General features: G+C 45.6%; 1 protein-coding gene across 2 annotated transcripts in view; it reads right to left on the bottom strand.

Annotated features, from left to right (window-relative positions):
- Positions 1 to 11,463, bottom strand: part of HIC2 (HIC ZBTB transcriptional repressor 2) — a 168,276-nt gene extending 156,813 nt beyond the window's left edge. The window contains exon 1 of one of the 2 annotated variants that reach the window (XM_033955822.1): positions 11,350 to 11,463. The gene's annotated coding sequence lies outside the window, so the exon portion shown is untranslated. Of the gene's footprint in view, positions 1 to 11,129; positions 11,305 to 11,349 lie in introns of those variants that run through there. The other variant, XM_033955820.1, reaches the window with a different exon arrangement.
- Positions 11,464 to 12,223: the final 760 nt, after the last annotated feature.

Below are 12,223 nucleotides of genomic sequence, written 5' to 3' on the forward strand. Positions count from 1 at the left end.
GCATATCTCCTGCAACACTCAGATCTCTCTTTAGTTCAACAATATTTTTAAAATCCATGTCATTCAGAAGTTGTAATTTCAGGGTTTTATTTCCCCAGATGGGGCCCTTTTTTCTGCTGGTGAGTGAGGTGACCTACTTGAGTAATCTTCAGTAACTGACTTTTATTCTAAAAATTCCCTATTTCAAGTCAGAATAATTCTTTTATCCCCCCAACTTAGTGTGTCCCTTTAATTTCTTGCTTTAGAAATTCTTGGTTTGGCCTCTCCTTCCTTTAAAATAAATGCCCAAGTCATGATAATTTAACTGTTTATTAATGAAGTGTGTGTGTGTGTACATTTCATTAATAAACAACTAATTATCATATCTCATGCATTTATTTTAAAGGAAGGAGAGGCCAAACCAAGAATTTCTTAAAGCAAGAAATTTAAAGGGACACACCATAAGTCAGAAAAGAAAAAAAAATTATTCTGACTTGAAATAGGGGAATTTTTAAAATAAAAATCAGTTACTGAAAATTACTCAAGCAGGTCACCTCTCCCACCAACAGAAAAAAAAGAGCCCCATCTGGAGTCAGCAGCACAATAGAATTACAGCTGAGATTATATTCCTAGGCAAAAAAAAATCAGCTGTTATTCCTCCCCCACCCCCACCTTTTCCGTGCTAAAATAAAATGCTGGGTGCTCCCATCAGTCAAATGTACACTGAAGTCCCAGGTTACTTCCACTCTTGAACAGCTGATTTCAAGTGCCCACATTTCTAGTTATTAACAAGATGAGAAATCTGATCCCTAGAAAGCAAAGAGCAGGCAGATTAATTCTGGATTGCAATTTGTGGCCAATAGCTGGGCCTTTATTCAAGGCCTGCAGATCAAGAGGCCGACTTCTTCCATCCCTCACTTAGGTAAAAACCATTGTGAAACTGTGTCTTCACTGGGAGAGGCCTTTCCACATACCTTTCACCCTCACTGTGAGAAACTATTTCCTTATGTTATCCTCAAGTCTATCCCCTCCAAACTTCACCACCTCTGGTTCCAGAAGTTTCCTCTTAGCTCCACTGGTTTCAGTACTGTTTATCTGAATATCTCAAATAATTACACCCCCTCCCCACTAATTTGATACCTCTTCTCTTGACTGCCTTTAAGAACTGAGGCCCCAATGCTCTAAAATTGCCATTAAAATCCTGTGGGTCACTGTGGTGTCACTAAATTGTCCGATTTGAAAACAGTAATCAATGTTCAAACAACTTTGCATGCAAAGAGGTTTGCGGAGATCTGCAGGAATCCTATCCAACCGGTCGTAAGAGAAAGTGACCGACACATGCGCAGAATAGTTCACAGACAGAGGCACAAATGTGAGCATGCGCCAGGAAAGGCTATGTTGTAGTTACGCACGAGCATCAAGATAGGCGTGCCTTATTGTAGCGCGTCATAGGTGCACATCAATTGCATCTAAAGCCATAAGGTGTTCACGTCGCAAAAGGGATTTAAAAAAACTGGAGCTTTTTCCTTTTCGTTCGCCTCCCTCCTTCATGGTATTATCACACTTCCCCTTCCATTTTTTTTCCTTCCCAGCCCCACCCCATGCTCTGGCATCTCTCTCCTCTTCTTTCCTTCCTTCCTCCGTGATCTGCCATCTGTCTCGCCTCTTCCTCCCCCCCACCCCTCTTTCCAATTTGGTGGCTTTCTCCATACCCAACAACCCACACCCCTCCAAACATAGACCACACTTACCCAGTAGCCCTCTGCAAATTTTTGCCCAAGGGCAGATTTGGAGAGAATATAGGAATCATGACAGCTCCTGGGGGAACTTTTGACACAACATCAAGCATCCTCAGGTTTGCATCACAGACCACTTGGCTATTCAAGGAGTATCCCAACCTGTGGTTGCAGAACATCATCTCTTCCTCTAATGAGGGAATAAATGCTGCCCCCCCCCCCCCCATATTTTGAATTTTCACATCTCATGCAATCAGCAGCTTTTAATGAGCAAGCAAGCACGAGACACACCTTAGCACATTTGTATGAAAAATGTATCCTGTTATTTCAATTTCTAGAATCTGCAGCCCAGACTTGCCAATGCACACTTTGATGCATGCGCACATGAGACGCGCTTTTAACACACCTAGACTCGTCATTAATTTTGGCTTATTAAAGGTCGGCACTTCGTTTAGTGCATTACCGGGCAATGTTAGGGCATCATCTGGAGTGCTCATTTTAATATTAATGACTTTGTTTTACTACATTTCCATAGCAGAGTCAAAGGCTGCTACGAAGCATCGAAAAGACCGCAGTAAGCCATTACATGCATCGGTAGGTAAAAAATATTCAATGCTAAACCAATTAGAACTGGTAGATTTAGAACACAAGGACCTGAATAGGATTTATCACAAGCCTTCCCCTCCAAGCTTTGCAAGATGCTTTCACCCATCTACTGGTTATACCCCACACACAACACCATTTGGCCACTCTAACCACCCTGAGAGTTCTCTGATTAGGAAGGGGGAGTAATTGATTTGAATTAAGACTCTCTTTCAGAGCTTAGTAGTTGGTGTAAATGGGCAGGACTGCCTAAGATGGATAGTCTTATCTACTGCCATTCTCCATATTTCACTCTTATTTCTTAGTCTCGGAGGGTTTACAATCTAATAGGCCTGGTTATTAACGATTAGGCCTCAAATTTTCGCCTAAGACTGTGTCCCGCAAACTTTTTTACTTGGCAGCACAGTAAACTCCAGGCCGCAGCTGGAGGGCATCCAGAAATGCGGACATCAAAGTGACAATGTCACACACATGTGCGATGCCATCACGTCGACATCTGCGCAAAGCTCCTCCAGACGAGGCCCTGAGCTGCCAGTGGAGGGGTGCTAGAGCAGGAGAGGCATGGAGAAGAGAAGAGGAGAGGAACTGGAGAGGAGAAGAGACATGGGTGCTGGCTAACTGCCTACAGGGCATGACTCTCACCACGAGAGACATATCCTGTAGGCATTCAGCTGGCACCTCTCCTCCTCGCCAACATGCCGCGGCACACAGTTTGTGATATACCAGCCTAAGGTAATGGAGAGTTAAGTGACTTGCCCAATGATATGCAGCAATGGTGGGATGTGAACTCCAGTTCATAGTAACATAGTAGATGACGGCAGATAAAGACCCGAATGGTCCATCCAGTCTGCCCAACCTGATTCAATTTAATTATTTTTTTTTCTTAGCTATTTCTGGGCAAGAATCCAAAGCTCTACCCGATACTGTGCTTGGGTTCCAACTGCCAAAATCTCCGTTAAAACCTACTCCAGCCCATCTAAACCCTCCCAGCCATTGAAGCCCTCTCTAGCCCATCCTCCCCCAAATGGCCATATACAGACACAGATCATGCAAGTCTGCCCAGTACTGGCCTTATTTCAATATTTAATATTATTTTCTGATTCTAGATCCTCTGTGTTCATCCCATGCTTCTTTGTACTCAGTCACCATTTTCCTTTCCACCACCTCTCTCGAGAGCGCATTCCAAGCATCCACCTCCCTCTCCGTAAAATAGAATTTCCTAACATTGCTCTTGAATCTACCACTCCTCAACCTCAAATTATGTCCTCTGGTTTTACCATTTTCCTTTCTCTGGAAAATATTTTGTTCTATGTTAATACCCTTCAAGTATTTGAACGTCTGAATCATATCTCCCCTGTCCCTCCTTTCCTCTCGGGCTACCAGTCTCTTCTCGTACGTCTTCTGGTGCAAGCCTCCTATCATTTTTGTCGCCCTCCTCTGGACCTCTTCAAGTCTTCTTACGTCTTTCGCCAGATACGGTCTCCAAAACTGAACATAATACTCCAAGTGAAGCCTTACCAATGACCTGTACAGGGGCATCAACACCTTCTTCCTTCTACTGGCTACGCCTCTCTTTATACAGCCCAGCATCCTTCTGGCAGCAGCCACTTCCTTGTCACACTGGGTTTTTTTTCGTCTTTAGATCTTCAGACACTATCACCCCAAGGTCCCTCTCCCTGTCCGTGCATATCAGATTCTCCCCTCCCAGCATATGCGGTTCCTTCCGATTATTAATCCCCAAATGCATTACTCTGCATTTCTTTGCATTGAATTTTAGTTGCCAGGCATTAGACCCATTCCTCTAACTTTTGCAGATCCTTTTTCATATTTTCTACTCCCTCTTTGGTGTCTACTCTGTTACAAATCTTGGTATCATCTGCAAAAAGGCACACTTTTCCTTCTAATCCTTCAGCAATGTCACTCACAAACATATTGAACAGGATTGGCCCCAGCACCAAACCCCGAGGGACTCCACTACTCACCTTTCCTTTCATTAACCACCAGTTCCCTGGCCCTTGGCCCATTTCTCTAATCCAGGGGTAGGGAACTCCGGTCCTCGAGAGCCGTATTCCAGTCGGGTTTTCAGGATTTCCCCAATGAATATGCATTGAAAGCAGTGCATACAAATAGATCTCGTGCATATTCATTGGGGAAATCCTGAAAACCCAACTGGAATACGGCTCTCGAGGACCGGAGTTCCCTACCCCTGCTCTAATCACTGAGAAGCGGAGCCACCTTAGACCTCACTCATGTTCCGCTCTATTTTAGTATCCAGTCATCCTGAACACAGCTAGTGGAAGAATACAAGAAACCCTAGGTCAGGGGCTGGCAACTTGCGGCTCACGAGCCACATGCAGCTCTTCTGCCATGTGACTGCGGCTCTCCAGGCCCCGCCACTTTAATCTCCCTCCCAACCCAATTCCCCAGACCTACTAAGGTACCTCGTGGTCCAGCGAGGGGTCTTTGTGGCAGGAATGCAGCCCTCTTGCTCCTGCCTCCTTGCGGCTGCCTTCTAATATGGCTGCTGCAACCTCTCACGGCAGCTCGTGGTACTATAGGAAATGCTGTGAGCTGCTGCGAAAAGTCACAGCAGCCATTTTAGAAGGCAGCTACATGGAGGCAGGAACAAGAGGGCCACACTCCTGCCAAAAGACTCTACTAGACTGCTTTCAACCCTTAACACCCACTCACTGCTGTCAGATACCTATACCCACTGTATCATTTCCTCTACCATAATCTCCACAACTATGTAATGTCCTGTCTAAATTAGATTGTAAGCTCTTCTGAGCAGGGACTGTCTAGTATATGTTAAAATGTAAAGCACTGCGTACTCCTTTTCAGCGCTATAGAAATAATAAATAGTAGTAGTAGTAGCATTGGACCACCAAGTGCCTCATTAGGCCTGGGAGGGGGGGAGGTTCATGGGGTTGACAGACAGATTAAAGGGTCGGGGCCTGGAGAGGTGCAGAGACCTACGAGGGGCTAGAAGAAAGAAAGAGAGGAGAGAAGCTAGACCTTGGGGAGGGAAGAGAGCATGAGAGACCTGGAATATATCAAACTCCCTTTCCTACCCATTGCGGCTTTGTAAACCTTAGGTCAAAAATTTAGAATAAAGTGGCTCTTTGCTTTAAAAAGGTTGCTTTAAAAAGGTGAACCTTCAGTCTGTTGCCCTCTGACGATTAAACTCATTCATAATACCAAACACCACTTCTCCCAGAACAATCCTATAAAAAACTCATATTTAGACATCACACTTAAATATTAAAGCTTTCTTTATACACATATAGAAGGTGATATCTGAAAGCTGTTTGCCTATTTTGAAACCTGTCCACCTGCTTTTTGGACAGAAGTATAATAACTCCAAGAACCATCAGTGTAACTGTTAAGACCTTGATGTTTTGCTTTTGACTGAAGTGTAGCTGCTCTTTGCTATCCCAGACAACTGCCTAGTCTGCCTATGGTTGAGCCAGCCCTGCTCCTTTAAGACCTGCACATGACCTACAGAAACACAAACTTTCCCTAGCAGCTCCCCTGCAATATCACTAATAAAGACGATGAGTAGAATAGTGTCAGCACTGACCACAGAGGGATGAGCAATCACAGTTGGAGGGCCACAATCCAGTCAGGTTTTCAAGATTTCCACAATGAACAAGTATGAGATTTGCATATATTGAAAACAGTGTATGCAAATCATTGTGGAAATCTTGAAAATCTGACTCGGTTGTGGTTGAGATCTATGGCTACCCACCTCTGGCACAGGCCGAGGATGGTGGCTACTTTGCGGCCTTCCCCGCCGGGGCCTTCCCTCTGCCATGTGACTGATAACATCATCAGTGACGTGGCAGAGGGAAGGCCCTGGCGGGAAAGGCCGTGAAGTGGCCCGTTCAGAGCGCTGCTGCTGCTGTTGTTGTTTTTGGATGCCTCGGAGGTGTCAGTCTCATGGTGGGAGGGTCGGTGGGGGTTCTGTTACACAAAGGGATGGGAAGGAAGGATAGAAAGATGCTGCAGAGGGAAGGCCGCAAAGCAGCCCATTCAGAGCGCTGCCACCGCTGCTGCTTTAGGAGGCAGGTATGTCAGGTTTCACCAGGGTGGGGGCTGCTGAATAAACAAGTCCGATTTTTTTGGTATGTATTTATCTTCCTCTCCTATTGCTGATGGTGGGCAGCAGCCCTGAAATAGTGGAAGCCTGGATTTTATTTTATTTTTTTAACTAGGAATGGAGTCGGGGAGTTATCAGGGACATTCAGGGGGCTGCTGGGTTGACCTTAACTAGGATTTATTTTCGGGGAAACACAGTATTTACCATATTATGTTTGCCACACAGTCTACCATGCTTCACTCTCTCATGCCATGACTGCCATACAATGTTTGCCATTCCATGTCTTCTATGCTATATTTCATCATGCAATTTTGCCAAGTCGTGTCGTATTATGTTGCCTATTTATTTATTTAGATTTTTATCCCATCCTCCCAGTAGCTCAGAACGGTTTACAAGTAAACAGTCACAATGGAGTGTTGGACATACTAGATTATACAGTAGATTTAAATACTTGGACATACGAGACTGTGCAGCAGTGTAAATATAGGGACTATACAGCAAATTAAGAACAGTAGTTTAAATATAAGTAGTTTAGTTTATATACAAGTTATTTGAGTATAGGCCGAGAGTGGACTATACAGAAATTTTTGGCAGAAGATTAGAATGGAGAAAGAAGGGTAGAGGTGGAGTTTAAAGGGTTGGGTGTAGACTGAGGGTGACCTTTAGTTGAAAAGGAGGGTCTTTACCATTTTCCTCATTAGTGAGTTCTGTAGTCTGAGTTGAGAGGGGAGTTGGTTCCAGAATTGGGGAATGTAATACTATGTTCACCATATTATTTCTCTCCATACCCTGTTTGTCATATGCAGAAGTGGTGCTCATCTGACTGCTGGAGTAGCACAGAGCATTCAGTGCACCGGCCGGAGCTAATCCTGTTGCATGGTTTTGTAAAAAAAATTTTAAAAGGGGGGGGGGGGAAATTATGTTTTACCATGCTTTGTTAACTATGTTTTGCTTTGTTAACTATGTTTTGCCATCCCTGTCAGACAATGTTTGCCATGCTATCTCCTACCATACCGTGTTTCCCCGAAAATAAGATGGTGTCATTAATTTGGGGGTCAAAAAAAATGCATTAGAGCTTACATTCAGGGGATGTCTTATTTATTTTCATTTGCAACAATCATCTCTCCCTTCCTCTCCTCCACCCCAATTCTTGCTCTTTCCTATCTCCCCCCCCCACCCCCCAAATGTGGAGCATCTTTCCTATCCCCTTGTGCAGCATCTTTCTATCCCTCCCTCCCATCCCCCTGTGCAGCAGAACCCCACTGACCCTCCCACCATGAGACTAATATACCTCTGCTCCAAGGCCTCCTAAAACATCAGCGGCGACAGCACTCTGAACGGGCTGCTTCGCAGCCTTCCCCATCGGGCCGTGCCTTCCCTCTGCAACATCTTTCTATCTCTCCCTCCCATCCCTCTGTGCAGCAGAACCCCACTGACCCTCCCACTGTGATGCAGCAGAGGGAAAGCCCCAGCCCGTTCAGAGTACTGCCACCGCTGCTGCTTTAGGAGACCTCGGAGTGGAGGTATGGCAGGTCTCACTGGGGTGGAGGTCGCTGAATTGACGAGTCCAATTTTTTTCGGACAATCGAGCAGCACTTGTCAGGGATGGAGTCGGGGAGTGTCGGGGACATTTGAGGGGGGGCCTTTGGGGGGGGGTCAATCTTAACTAGGGCTTATTTTTAGGGTAGGGCTTATATTAGGAGCATCTTTAAAAATGCTAGGGCTTATTTGGGGGATAGGTCTTATTTTCAGGGAAACAGGGTACTATGTCCGAGATTGTGGTACAAGGGTTGGAACTGCAGCCTTGTCACCCTAAGGTTGTGGATTCTGACATGTGCTGCTCCTTGTGACCTTGGACAGGTCACTTAGTCTCCCAATACCCCAGGTATATTAGACAGATTGTGAGCCCACTGGGACAGACAGGGAAAAATCCTTGAATACTTGAATAAATTCATGCAAACTGTTCTAAGTTCCCCTGGGAGAATGATATAGAAAAAAAATGAATGAATGAATAAATAAATGTACAATGCAGTTCAGAGTCAAATTCAGGCAATAGGAAAAATAAAATCAGAGTGCAGCAAGTGCTCCAAAGCAGCACTTAAAACAAAAACAGAAAAAACTTCAACCCAGTAAGCCCCCCCCCCCCCAGTTATTAACCTATTTATACTAATCCTGCTCACCATCAAATTCAAGGATTTTGTATAGAAATTAAATGCATGGTTCTCCATATAAAATCGATAAAAACCTATTTGTTTGGTAAATTTATGCAATGATTTCATATTATATTACATTGTACTGCATCATATTGTATTTTACTGTATTGTATTCCACTGAATTGTGTCTTCGCTGATATAAGAACATAAGAATTGCCACTGCTGAGTCAGACCAGTGGTCCATCATGCCCAGCAGTCCGCTCACGCGGCAGCCCTCTGGTCTAAGACCAGCACCCTAACTGAGACTAGCCCTACCAGCGCACGTTCTTGTTCAACAGAAACTTGTCTAACTTCGTCTTGAATCCTTGAAGGGTGTCTCAGTTCTCTTGCTGTGAACCGCCTGGAACTTCCGGTTGGGCGGTATTTAAGAAAATAAATTATTATTATTATATATTTCCAAGAGCAATAGCTACACGTTTATGTAGACTCTTGCTCTACCCCACACTCTGGGATGAAGGGGGAGAAGAAGGAAATCTGAGTTTCTGAAGTATAAGCAATATGGATTAAAGGACTCTACAAGACAAGAATCACTGCATTTATTGAAGCCAGTTCTAAACTTGTCAAAAGGCAACTCTACTGAAGCTCTGAGGAGCATGCCACCAGCTCAAGTCCATCTGAGCTGGGTATTTGAATGAAAACCCTGTTCTCAGGTGCATCCTGTGTGACCAGAACCTGGGCAATTTCAGCTTAGATTCAGAACATGCAGTTCCTACTATTCCTACTACCCTACTATTATTTTCACTTCTACATAAAGTCCTTTTAAAAATTTGCCAAGTAACATTTGCTAATGTTTTCACTTAAGTTCAATTTGATAGGACTGAAACCTGCAAACCTATTCTATTTTCTTCCAGCAATGTCAGACCAACCACAATATCTTTAAGAAAAACGAATGGTTGTGTCTGGGGACACATATCCCAGCATCCTCAGAGAACAGATGTGCCACTGCACAACAATAAATGCACTGCAGAGCAGAATTTAAAATAAGTACAGCTAAAATGATGTGGCAGTGGCAGGTGGCATGCTCTCTCATAATAAAAAAAGGGCAGCTACATTTGACCTCACGAGGTCAACCATCAAGAGTTAAACTAATTTAAATAATTAGAGTAGAACTGTCAGGCACCACTGCAAGTAAATGCCCATAATGCTTTGAGGATTTCTAATGAAAAGGCACCGAAAGACAGCCGCTACTAGCAGTGCAAATAAGTCTTATTTTTATTTTATGCACAAAAGAGACGGGTAGCAGTGCTGGGAACAACCTTTTTTTTTTCCCGTGGGCGGCAGCAGAAGTAGCAACAGCATTCAATAGTCACAGGGATGGGAGACAGCATACAGTGAGTAGTATAAGGGGGGGGGAACATTATGCAAGCATCAGTTGTAAAGGCAATCATTCTGAACCGTGGGGATACAGGCTGATGTATTCAGAGTTAAATCCCACCAACCAAGTCGTTACTACAATGAGGTAAGATTTAAAGAAAGCATCAAGCCATACTGTATGCAAACTCTCAGGCAAGAGAGACATTACTTAGGTGACAGGATGAAAGCTGACGTGAAACCGAGCTGCCTTCCATCTAGGCTAGAAGCAGAATTGCATTGTCCCGTCCCAGTTGCTCTTCGGTATCACAGCAGTAAAACAGACATGAGGCTGCAGGTAAATGTGCTCGACTGAACAGCCCATATATTTGCGCACTTTATATGCAGGACTAAGTTTTTCATAGAGACGTGCTGATATACTAACCCACATATAATGATGTGCTTTAAATACATAACCATCGCTAATAGGAAAGAACCTACACAAATATAGCTCTGTGCCCAAGCACTCCAAAAGATTCATCGACCTCATCACAAATTATCGGATTCTGTTTTGAAAACGATCAAACAAATCTACCAGTATGTCACCAATAAGATAAATGCTTATTTCACCTTCCCGTATGCTCATTTCTATCAGGGAGAAATTCAAACAGAAGTAAATTATTTACTTGTTTTTTTTTTTTTTTTTGCCCTGTGGCACTCCTGCATATGAGCTAAGATCATGTCAAGTGGCTATGTATGTCTTATGCAATGTTACAGCCCCAACCAGTTAATGACCACCAATATTTTTACCAAAATACCCGTGAATTCAGTTTTGCATAATCCCAGGACCACCACCACTTATTTTATGGATGAAAACCTCCTCTACGCGCTGAATCCCAAGCAGGAATCGGGGGTCACTTCCTAGCGGGGCGACGTAGAGGCAGTGCCGGGAGTCCTGCCAAGGGAAGCCCCCCCCCAAAAAAAAAAAAAAAAAACAATAAACCGCACCGGGGCGGCCACCGCGCAGCTCCGTGCACACTGCCGTGCAAACAAAGCGTTACAAAGAGCCTGACACGGGAGAGAAGGAGAGCCCCCGATCGGGCGGTCCTGTGGGGGAGAAGCACAGCACCGGACGGTTCCCGACCCCCGACCCCGCAGCGGACCCCAGAACCCCCTCCTCCTCCCCCCCCCCCCCGAGCAGCCCCCTACCTTCCGTGCATGTGTAGCAGCTCCAGCTCGCTGCTCACTGCCTCCCCAGCGCCATCTTGCAGCTCGTGACGTGGGGCGCTCACCCCTGACCCAAATTTGAATAGAAGCCAAAAGAAGGAGAGGGGAGGGGAGTGGGAGGCGCGCGCTCCGCCAGCGGGGGAGGGCACTGCCCGGGGCTCCTGGCATTGCTTACATGGCTTTGCACTGTAGCTTTTATCACCTTTTATCGGGGAAGAGCGAGCGGCGTTTGAAAGGCAGCGGAAAGCAACGGGGCTCAGCTTCCGGTCCCGGACTGTCAAAGAGGGGGGGTCATGCTCCCCTTCCTAATCCAGAGGAAACGTGCATTTCCTCCTCACAAGTGTACAGCCAACGAATCCTGCTAATAGAGCCAACCTGAAATAGTATCAGAGGGGTATCAGTGCATCTTCCCCTCTCACTTGCAATGTCAGATTGTCATTTGGAGTGGGGGCGGGGGACACACATGCAATTTCACATTTGAAGCTAGAGTGTCGGGGGGATGGGCATCAGATCTCAAGGGCAGACAAGCGCCAGTGCATCTTCCCTTCTCACTTGCAATTTAAACCTCAGAGTGTAATTTTTTTTAATTTTTTTTTTGGGGGGGTGGGGGGGAGAAGAGCACTTGCAATTTCACATTTAAAGCTACAGAGTTTCATTTGGAGGGTGGGGATGGGCATCGGATCCCAGGGACAGACAAGCGCCAGTGTGTCTTCCCCTCTCAATTGCCAATTTCACATTTAAAGCTACAAAGTGTCATTTTGCTGCAGCAGCTGCGGCCAGCACTGCACATTACCGTCGCCCCTCCCCCAGCCTAGGCATAGAGCAGGCTCGGACACGTCGATCCCGAGAGGAGAGGCAGCGAGTGGCCCGAGCGAAGCCCCCCCTTCCCTCCCCCCAGCCTGACGTCACACACAAAGGGCGAGCCGAGTCCATATTGGGCGTTAAATGGACCGGAGCTGATCGACGCCCTTCACTCGCCGTACATTTGCCTTGTAAATCAGCCAGGGCGCATTTTATGCCAGGATGCCTCTGAAAAGCTCCTTGAACCGCTGCCCTCACTGAAACGCGGCGTTGGC

This window comes from Geotrypetes seraphini, chromosome 8 (genome assembly GCF_902459505.1).
Source record: "Geotrypetes seraphini chromosome 8, aGeoSer1.1, whole genome shotgun sequence".
NCBI lineage: Eukaryota > Metazoa > Chordata > Amphibia > Gymnophiona > Dermophiidae > Geotrypetes > Geotrypetes seraphini.